Consider the following 9,668-nt stretch of genomic DNA (forward strand, 5'->3'; position numbering starts at 1 on the left):
GATATGGTTTATATTCTTTAAAAGATCAGTTTCTAGTAGGCAAGAGGCAAGGCAGGAAGGCCACTTAAGAGGAAAGGTTTGGGACTAGGATGGTAGGAGTGGAGGTGATGAAGCTGGTGGGGCAGTCACAAAAAGTCCAAGTTCAATATGGAGGTCACTCCCTCCATGCACACACAAAGGATCGTATCTACACCACCAACCCTAAAACACAAAGGACAATATCTAACATAGAGGAAGAGAAAATACATTTATTTCATCCCAAGGGACCAGGCTGGGCTCAGTTCACGTAAATTATTGCATGTGAACCCCACTATTCCAATCCTGGTTTGAAGGCCTCATCTTTGGGGATTTGGGCCACTGCTCAAATTTTCTCTTCCACTCTACAGCACAGCTTTACCTATTTTCAGATCTCTATACTTTTTTTCCCCATATTAGACAAAAACAACATTGGAAATCAGAGCTGAAGATAGGGTTCTACTAGTAAAGTCTCTGAAGTAGCTGGTGGAAAAGAAGAGGAAGCTGGTTGTTCTCATTCCAGGGCTTCAAGATTGGAAAAAAATTCCAGTTCTTGCCAGGCTGACCCAGGCTTTTTGGCCTCTGGGCCAAATGTGGGGTGTGGGACCTGGGGGCTCCCTTCCAACTGATTTCATTCCCAGGCTCTGTACAGAAATACCAGGCTCCTCCTATTCACGCCCTCTCTCTGTGTTTCCCTCTCTTCTTCCCTCTCTGTGTAGCCCTTTTCCCTGCATCATTCTTTTTAAACTCAACTTTTTGAAGGTGATTTAGAGGCAAGGCCCTTCTTCCCTTTGGTTTCATTTTCTGAAAGAGACATGATTCATCCAACTGTTTATTCATTGCTGAATCAGAAACCTTCTTCCTCCTCTTGCCTTTTTGAGATGAAGTAGGGTTCTTCCTGGTGCTAACACCTCACTTCGGTGGTATCACTGGATGAGTGTTAGGAGGGGCGACTAAACCAAGAGTCATGAGAAGGGCTCAGAACTTGCACTTCGGGGCCTCCACCCCCAGATGGGAATATTCTTCTGCTCCAGCAGCCCAAGGTCAGGAGCCTTCTTTGTTTATCACCATTGCCTAGTATCAAGTTCTGGGCTCCCTGGGTTGCCCAATAGCCATTAACTGACTGGAGACTATTTGGTTGCCTATATTTACCTGGGCTTGGAGGATGATGTTTCTGTGGTCAGGCTGTGCAAATTGGAGAGAAGATGTATAAACACAACAAGGCTGCTTTTCCAAAGGCCAGTGCCCAGAAATAGCTCCTTGTTTTTCTGACCTATTCCCTTCCACTTTGACAGAAAACCACTGAGCAAATGATCAGTAATAAAATATAACTGAAAATAGTTGTATCCAGATGGAGATTGATTTGCTGATGACAGCAAATTGCAGCCTTCTACCTGGACAAAAGACAGGACCAACCTCCAGCGCTTTGCTTTCTGGGGATTGGAGGTGACCTATGAGCAGAATTAGCTGTACTTTCCATAGGAACATTCATTTTTCCAAGCCAGGTTGGCCCAGCCTACAGCTCCAAGTCAGTGGTGTTTCTCAGATTTTGTTTAAAGCACATTCAAAATGTCATTTTTCAAGCACCAGTAAAGATACTTGTTTTAGTCCTGTAAGTCTCCCACATGCTCTAATGGAAGAGGGTGACTTTGGGTATTGAATGGATCTGGGTTGGACTCCCTTCTCTGTACATAGGCCATGGCCTTGGGCAAGTTTATTCACTGTACAATGGAGGTAATACTTTCTTTGTAGGGCTAGTGTGATGCTGATAAGCAAGCTCCTTCACCCATCCTCATCCTGTGAAGTAGCGCCCGTCAGTACACATGTTTCTCTTCTCCCTAGCTCCCACCCTGGTCATACTTCTATTGTGCCATTAACTTGTTCAAGAAAGGACTTCTGGGACTTCCCTGGAAGTCTAGTGGTTTAGACTCTGCACTCCCATGACAGCAGGGGGCACAGGTTCCATTCCTGGGCAGGGAGCTAAGATCCTGCATGCTGTGTGGCACGGCCAAAAAAAAGAAAAAGAAAGGAATTTCCAGCCCATCTGCATTTTTCCTACAGGCATGTGTCTGTGTCTGGACACATGGAGAGCCCATATGCAAGGGACTAGGAAGAGTAATTGACAAGAGGTTGGAAAGTCCAACAGAACCACCAAAGAAAGATGTCAGAAATCAATGACAAGCAAGAAACCACTGATGACCAGTCTCTATTAGCCCATTTTCAGAGGAAAATGTTGACCCACTGGCCTTTGTCTCCTCGTCCTCTCTCTCCCAGCCTTCCCCGAAAAGCAGATACAAAAATTGTCAAAGACCTAATGTGGAGGAGAGAGGGCAGCTGATCTGTGTCATTTCCCAACCCAGTTCACCCCTGCTGGTGTAAGTTTACCAGGAGAGTAGACTGAAATAGGGGCTTCCCTGGTGGCTCAGACGATAAAGAATCTGCCTGCAATGTGAGAGACCCAGGTTCAACCCCCGGGTAAGGAAGATTCCCTGGAAAAGGCAATGGCAACCCACTCTAGTATTCTGCCTAGAAAATTCCACTGGCAGAGTGAGCTTGGCAGGCTATAGTCCGTGGGGTCGCAAAGAGTAAGACAGGACTAAGAGACTTTACACTACACTGCAGACTGAAATAGACACAAGTCTTTCTTCTAACCTCATTCCTCCCTGAATAGTGGTACCTCCCAGTCAGGTACCCTGGGAGTATAATAACAGAAATAACAATGGTGAGCTCATGCTGCGTGTTTACTGTGTGCTAGGTATCAGAATAAATGCCGTGAGCAGATTAGCATGTTAAAGTTGTGCAAGCCTCTGAGGGCCAGGCCACTGTTACCATCCTCATTCTTCAGGTGAAGAAACTAAGATCGCGGTATTGCGTAACTTGCTCACGGCCTCATAACTAGAGTGTGGCAGAATGTCAGGATTTGGATGTCAGCTGTTTGATCCCCACCCCCTGACCCTGCTACCAGCCTTCTGTTCCCTCTTTATCCCCACTCTGAGTGGCTCTCATCCAGCCTGTTCTCTGCAACTAGGATCTCAGCTAGAGGTCCCCAAGGCTTTCTATGGTCCTGATCACTTTGCCTGAGCCTAGATGCCAATGAGTTAATCTGATCATCCATTCGTTGCTAATGGGGGAATGCTAGCAGAAACTCTTCCCCACCTGGCCACCCCCCACACACCTTGGACATTCCTCACTCCTGCCAAGAACACAGGTCCATTTCCAAAGCAAGTGCTGTCTCATCCTAGAGATCATCTTTGTTTGCCCTGAGCTTTGTACCACTTTATACCTTTCCTGGGACCCTTATCTCTTTCTAATGATAACTCATGTCTGTCTAGCACTTAATGGTCTACAACACGTTCCAATTTGCCTAACCCAGCCCCCACTTCCTAGGTTTCTTAACCATTTTCTATAACCCAGGTGACAAGAGAGCATGCAGTTTAACATCCAAGGTCCACCGCTTGCTAGACAAGTTACTTATTGACTTCTTCACTCCATTTTCTTATTGTGAAATGGGAGAATAATAGTGCTTGTTTCTCGTTGTTGTGAGGGTTGAATGAAATAAACACACAGAGACACGTAGAAAAACACACACACCGACACACACACACACACAGCAAGTAACTCATTAAGTGTCGGCTATTGTTATCACTATCTCGTTGCATCCCCAAACCCTATGGGAAAAAAAATCAAAGCAAATCAGTTCTTGTCACCAGTTTAACTCAGCTCTCTAAGCTCTCTGCTAGCTCTGTCAAGCTCTGATTCTACGGTTATTTATGGACACAACTTAGTTCTATGACGTAGCTACCCCGAAGGCCAAGCCCTTATCAGAGGGCCTTGTATATAGTAGGCTGTCCTGCCAGGTTGGGGGTTAGCATGTAACAATAGTCCCTACCTCATCCAGGCTGTGGGAGGAACTAATGAGAAATTTCTGTAATATACTCTTTAGTACAGTGCCTGGCCCTAAGTAAGCTCCTAATAAACCAGAGTCATTATTGTTCCATCTTACAGTGAGGCTCCCAAATATGTTCCTTAAAAACATAGACTCTGCAACCATACTGTCTGGGTTCAACTTAGTGCTAATTCTATTAGCCTCGAAGTTAATTAACCACCTGGCCTCAGTTTCCTCATCTGTAAGATGGACATGATAACAGCATGTACCTAAATGAGGTTGTTCCATAGATCAAATGAGTTAATACAATAAACACACTTAGATGTGTGCCTGTCACATGTTGGTATATGTAAGAGCTTTTTGTCACCACTTATAGATGGGGAGACCCAGGCTCAGAGACATCAAGCAGTAATGGAGCTGGGATCCAAATCTAACTGAGGCTGCCTCACTCTTACTATCAGGATATGTTGCTGCCCCAGATGATCCATGTATATTTTACCAGGAGCCTTCTCCTGTGGTGGAGATGTCAAGAGTGGAGGAGAATAAGCTGGCACCAGAGATCTCTGGGGTAAGGGAGACCACAGGATGCCCTCAAGTCAAGCCATAGAGGCGGCTTTTTCCTCATGTGTGTCTGGCCATATGATTTTAGCATTCTATCAAGTCTCAGAATCAGAAGGCCTAAAAATGGCACCACCCATGCAGACCTCTAACCTGGAATCTGCAGCGAAACTCTCCTTATTGCACATTGATGTCACACTCAAAGATGGGCCCCTGATTTTTAACATAAAGAGGCCCTGGCCTTGAGGCATTTTCCATTTCTGAGGCATGATTCAGCCTAGGAGACAAGACCAGACAGACTTGTTCCAGAGGAAGGAGGCCTGGGTGGCGGATGGAGAGGGAGAAGAAAAACAAACAGGGCTTAGAGCTCAGCAAGTCTCACAGCTGCTGGGCTGCAGGGGGAGGGAGAAGACGCGAACAGAGGGAGCCTGCCTGCACAGAACGGGGCGCCCACTGACCAATTTATCTTCCCTGAAGTCAAATGTATTGATTTAAATAGGAATCCAGCCCATGCTTCTAAAGCCCCAGAAAAACACTAGTAACATTTCACAACTGTGAAGCACAATATGATTGCCAAAGCATTCCACATAAGTAAGCTCAATTTTCGCTGCTTTTTAAAATAATTTGCGTCTCTTATTACAAAGCATCCAGTGCTTATTGAGGAATACTAGGAAATGTTTTTAAATGTAAATCTTAAAATGTCAAGTATGTATATATTACACCACTAGTAACATTTTCAGTAAATTTCTAACTATTTTTTTCCGAGCCTGTGTACAGACAGAGGTCATTTAAACAAAATTGAGAAGTACTACAGAGTTATTGTTTTTTTTTATTTATTCAATCATGCCATGTGGCATGTGGGATCTTACCAGACCCCACAGACCAGAGATCAAACCCATGCCCCTTGCACTGGAAACAGAGTCTTAACCCCTGGACTGTCAGGGAAATCCCCAGAAAGTTTTAGATCTTTTCTTTTTCATGTAACATAAAATCACGGGGATTTTCTAATGGTGCCAAACGTTTAGCTGTAACAATTCATAATGACTGCATTTATCAGTATAGATGTGCCACATTTGCTATAGCCACACCCTAATTGTTGGACATTCCAGATATTTACAAACTCTTTAAATAACACTGCTGTGAACATCTTTTTACTTACATTTTTGTCTATATATCTGATTATGTCCTAATAGTAAATTTCTAGTAATGAAATTACTAACTCCAAGGATTTTAATATTTTTGAGTACATATAGCCAAATTACTCTCGAGAAAAATGTATTCAGTTTACCCTCTGACCAGCACCATGTGACAATTACCTCTCACTCTCTGAGTGAGCCAGTGAGTTAGGGAACAAGCATCTCATGTTACAAATGTGGAAGACTGGGATTCATACAACTGAAAGTCAAACTCTAGTGCCCTGGATTTGGTGCCAGGGATCCTCCCACTCTGCCTTCTAGACAAGATGAGCTCCAAAAAGATTTTCCTGAGTAATGGAGTTGTAGAAAAATTTATTTTTATATCCTCACTTATTGGTAAAAATATTTTTTTAAATCTTCAGTTTCTTGACCTTATTTTTACCATGGGCCCCTTTGGCAGCCTAGTTAAGCCTGCCAACCCCTGGGACTTCCCTGGCCATTCAGTGCTTAGGACTCTGCACTTCTAATGCAGGGGGCATGGGTTTGATCCCTGGTCAAGGAACCAAGATTTCACATGCCGCAGGGCACGGCCAAAGAGAAACAAAGGAAAAAGCCTACCAGCCCCTTCTCAGAGTAATGTATTTATATGCATTTAACCCAATTATAGGGATTCCCTGGTGGCTCAGAGGATAATGCAGGAGACCTGCAATGCAGGAGACCCAGGTTCGATCCCTGGGTTGGGAAGATCCTCTGGAGAAGGAAAGGGCAACCCACTCCAGTATTCTTGACTGGAGAATTCCCCAGATAGAGGAACCTGGTGCGCTAAAGTCCATGGGGTTGCAAAGAGTTGGACATGACTGAGCGACTTCACACACACACATACACACACACACACACCCACAACCCAATTATATTAAATATAAAAGTAAAATGATGATGGAGTAATGCTCCTTTATGACAAAGAGCATTAATGACAGGATCTAGAACTACATGGAAGGAGAGCTAGTCATCAGGGGTCCTGAGGGTTCCTGTACATTCTAGCTGAGTTTGCTCTTGTGATGTCAGCAGTTTCAGTAGCCAGACACTTAAGGAACAGAGTAGCTTATTTGCGGCTTTCTCAAGAACTGCTGGGCCTTGGTTCTAAATTCTTCTTATGTAACATAATCTACTACATGTGCTCCAGTCATCTGGCCCTCTGCTTTGCCTCATGGGAATTAGAGCTGAGGGAAACTGCACAGACATGCTGACACCCTCCCTACCGCTTTAAATATGAATAATGAAGTCTTACATCTGGGATCTAGAAGTTTTATGTCTTTGGTCCTTATCCAGGAAACTGTAGCAAGCTGACTTAGCTTGCAGGGAAGGTAAAGTCTGAATGCCTTCACAATTCTGACCCTACCATTCATTTCAAAGCAGAGTTGAGTGTAAATGATATTTTGAGATGTATGCAACAGCTATAATGCAGACCAAGAATACATGTAGTTTTTACTGGTACAAAAGTCACTGTAGTTTACTGTATACATTCAGCTAAATGTTTCTGAAAATGTCAGGTTTTTTCTCTTCCTCATTCAAGTTCATAGATTTTTTAGGAGAACTCTTGGCTGCTGCCAACACCTCAAAAGAAGACCAGAAAATCCTGTTGATCAAGCAAAGCAAGTCTAAGTTAATTTGATATTTACTGCAATAAGGGAGAATAACACCTTGAAAGAGACTTGGTGTAGTTACTAAAAGGATTTCAAGAAAGGGTGTTTACAGGATTTGGAGGCCTGGGCTCGAGTGGTTTAAGGTGGTTTTTCAAAGCAATAAACTGATGGGGATTGGGCACAGTTTATGACATTTAAGATAGCTTGGGATTCGTAGACATAGAGAAGCAGAGGTCTTGAAGCAAGTCTCCTTAAATAAACTTGGCCATATATGTGAGCTCTTGGCCTGTGTGAGCAGTCTGTGGTCCTGACAGTCATCTGTCCTGTCCGAGATGAGGAAACCATTTGCCCAGATAATTTATTTCTTGAAGCAAACAATTAATCTACTTATCCTCCTAGATAAGAATTTCCCTGGGATTTCCCTGGTGGTCCAGTGGACTTCCCTGGTGGCTCAGATGGTGAAGCGTCTGCCTACAATGCGGGAGACCCGGGTTCAGTCCCTGGGTGGGGAAGATCGTCTGGAGAAGGAAATGGCAACACACTCCAGTACTCTTGCCTGGAAAATCCCATGGATGGAGGAGCCTGGTAGGCTACAGTCTATGGGATCGAAAAGAGTCGGACACAACTGAGCGACTTCACTTCACTTCCAGTGGTTAAGCCTCAGTCCTTCCACAGCAGGAGGCACAGGATCAATCCCTGGTCAGGTAAACTAAGATTCTGCATGCAGTGCAGCACAGCAAAAAAAAAAAAAAACAAAAAAAAAACCCACAAGAATTTCCTGATTTTTGAATTCAGTGATTTTGTAAATCCTTCATGCTATCTTAGAACTGGAAGAAATATTCCAGTTGGAATTAGAATTGGAAGAAGATCATCTAATGGAGAAATCCTGGGCTTTGGAATCAGAAAAGCTTGGCTTTTAATCCCTGATCGATCAATCACTCCCGGCATTGGCATTCTTTCCATCATTTCCTTCATTAAAGAAATATGTATTAACCTCCTATGATGGGTTCTGATAAATTATCTAAGTTCTTGGAACCTCAGTTTCCTCATCAGTAAAATAAAGATTAAAGTAAAAAAATAAAAATAAAAAAGAATTTCCTAGAGCAGTTGAGCCATGTTGACATGGGTAGTCTCAGTTCTTGATAAATCGTGTCCAACTCTTTGCGACCCCATGGATCATACAGTCCATGGAATTCTCCAGGCCAGAATACTGGAGTGGGTAGCCTTTCCCTTCTCCAGGGGATCTTCCCAACCCAGGGATGGAACCCAGGTCTCCCGCATTGCAGGGGGATTCTTTATTAGCTGAGCCACAAGGGAAGCCCTACTTGATAAGACCAGCTTCTTAACTGAAATCCCCTTTCTCATGGAAGTAGAGGCCTATTTTTGCCTGTTTTTGCTGTCTGTCCTTTCCATACTGTGAGTTCACTGTGGATAGGGGCTAAGGTTTAAACTCCTAGATGTAGGATTCATTTGTTTTCTATATGTTTACCAAAAAAAAAGAAAACCCACTCAAATACCTTTTTTAATACATGGGGGGATTTACTTAGTGAGGAGTCCTTGTGCTGTACACTTTTCCATATATGTAAGAATTGAATAATTAAGAAGGTTTTTTTTTTTGTAATACCCTTCTGTTGACCCTTATAGCTGTTGACTTTTTACATCAAAATTCAAAAAAAGAGCTATATGTACTCATTGTTTCTGATTCAGTTCAGTTCAGTCGATCAGTTGTGTCCGACACTTTGCAACCCCATTGACTTTTTTTTTAATGAACTTTTTTATTTGGAAAATTTCAAACATAAAAGAGAGAATTGTAGAGTATGAATCATTCAGCGATCATAAGCTCATAATCAATCATGGTTCATCCATACCCCATCCCACACACATTCCCATTGTATTATCTTGAACCAAATCTCAGACATTGTTATAATTTCATCAACAATTATTTTAGTATATGGCTTTAAAATATAAGACTTCTTTTACCTAACCATAATACCATAAATCTTAAAAAATTGTCCCATATTATCTAATATCTAAAATATCTAAAATACCATATTCTAAAATAACATTATAGCATAATATCTTAAAATCAACAATTATTTCCTTAACATCATTAAATATCCAATCAGGGTTCACATTCCCAACTGCCTCGTAAATGATAGCACTTTTTTTCGTTTGAAACAGTATCTGAATAGGACCCATATGTTGCATTTTGTTGCTATCTACCTTAAATTTAATTTAGAGATTTCCTATCCCTCCCCTCCTTTTTTCCTTTTTCTTTGTTTAATTTATTCATTGAAGAAATTATCACTGTTTCTGTAGAGTTTCCTACAGTCTGAATTTTGCCGGTTGCATCTCCTTGATATGTTAACACAGTCTTCCTATCCCTGTATTTTCTGTAACTTGTTGGCAGTTAGATATGATGACTTGATC

The sequence above is a fragment of the Bos grunniens genome, chromosome 10, assembly GCF_055505025.1.
Source record: "Bos grunniens cultivar Pamir isolate PY7600 chromosome 10, Bosgru_T2T1.0, whole genome shotgun sequence".
NCBI classification, from domain to species: domain Eukaryota; kingdom Metazoa; phylum Chordata; class Mammalia; order Artiodactyla; family Bovidae; genus Bos; species Bos grunniens.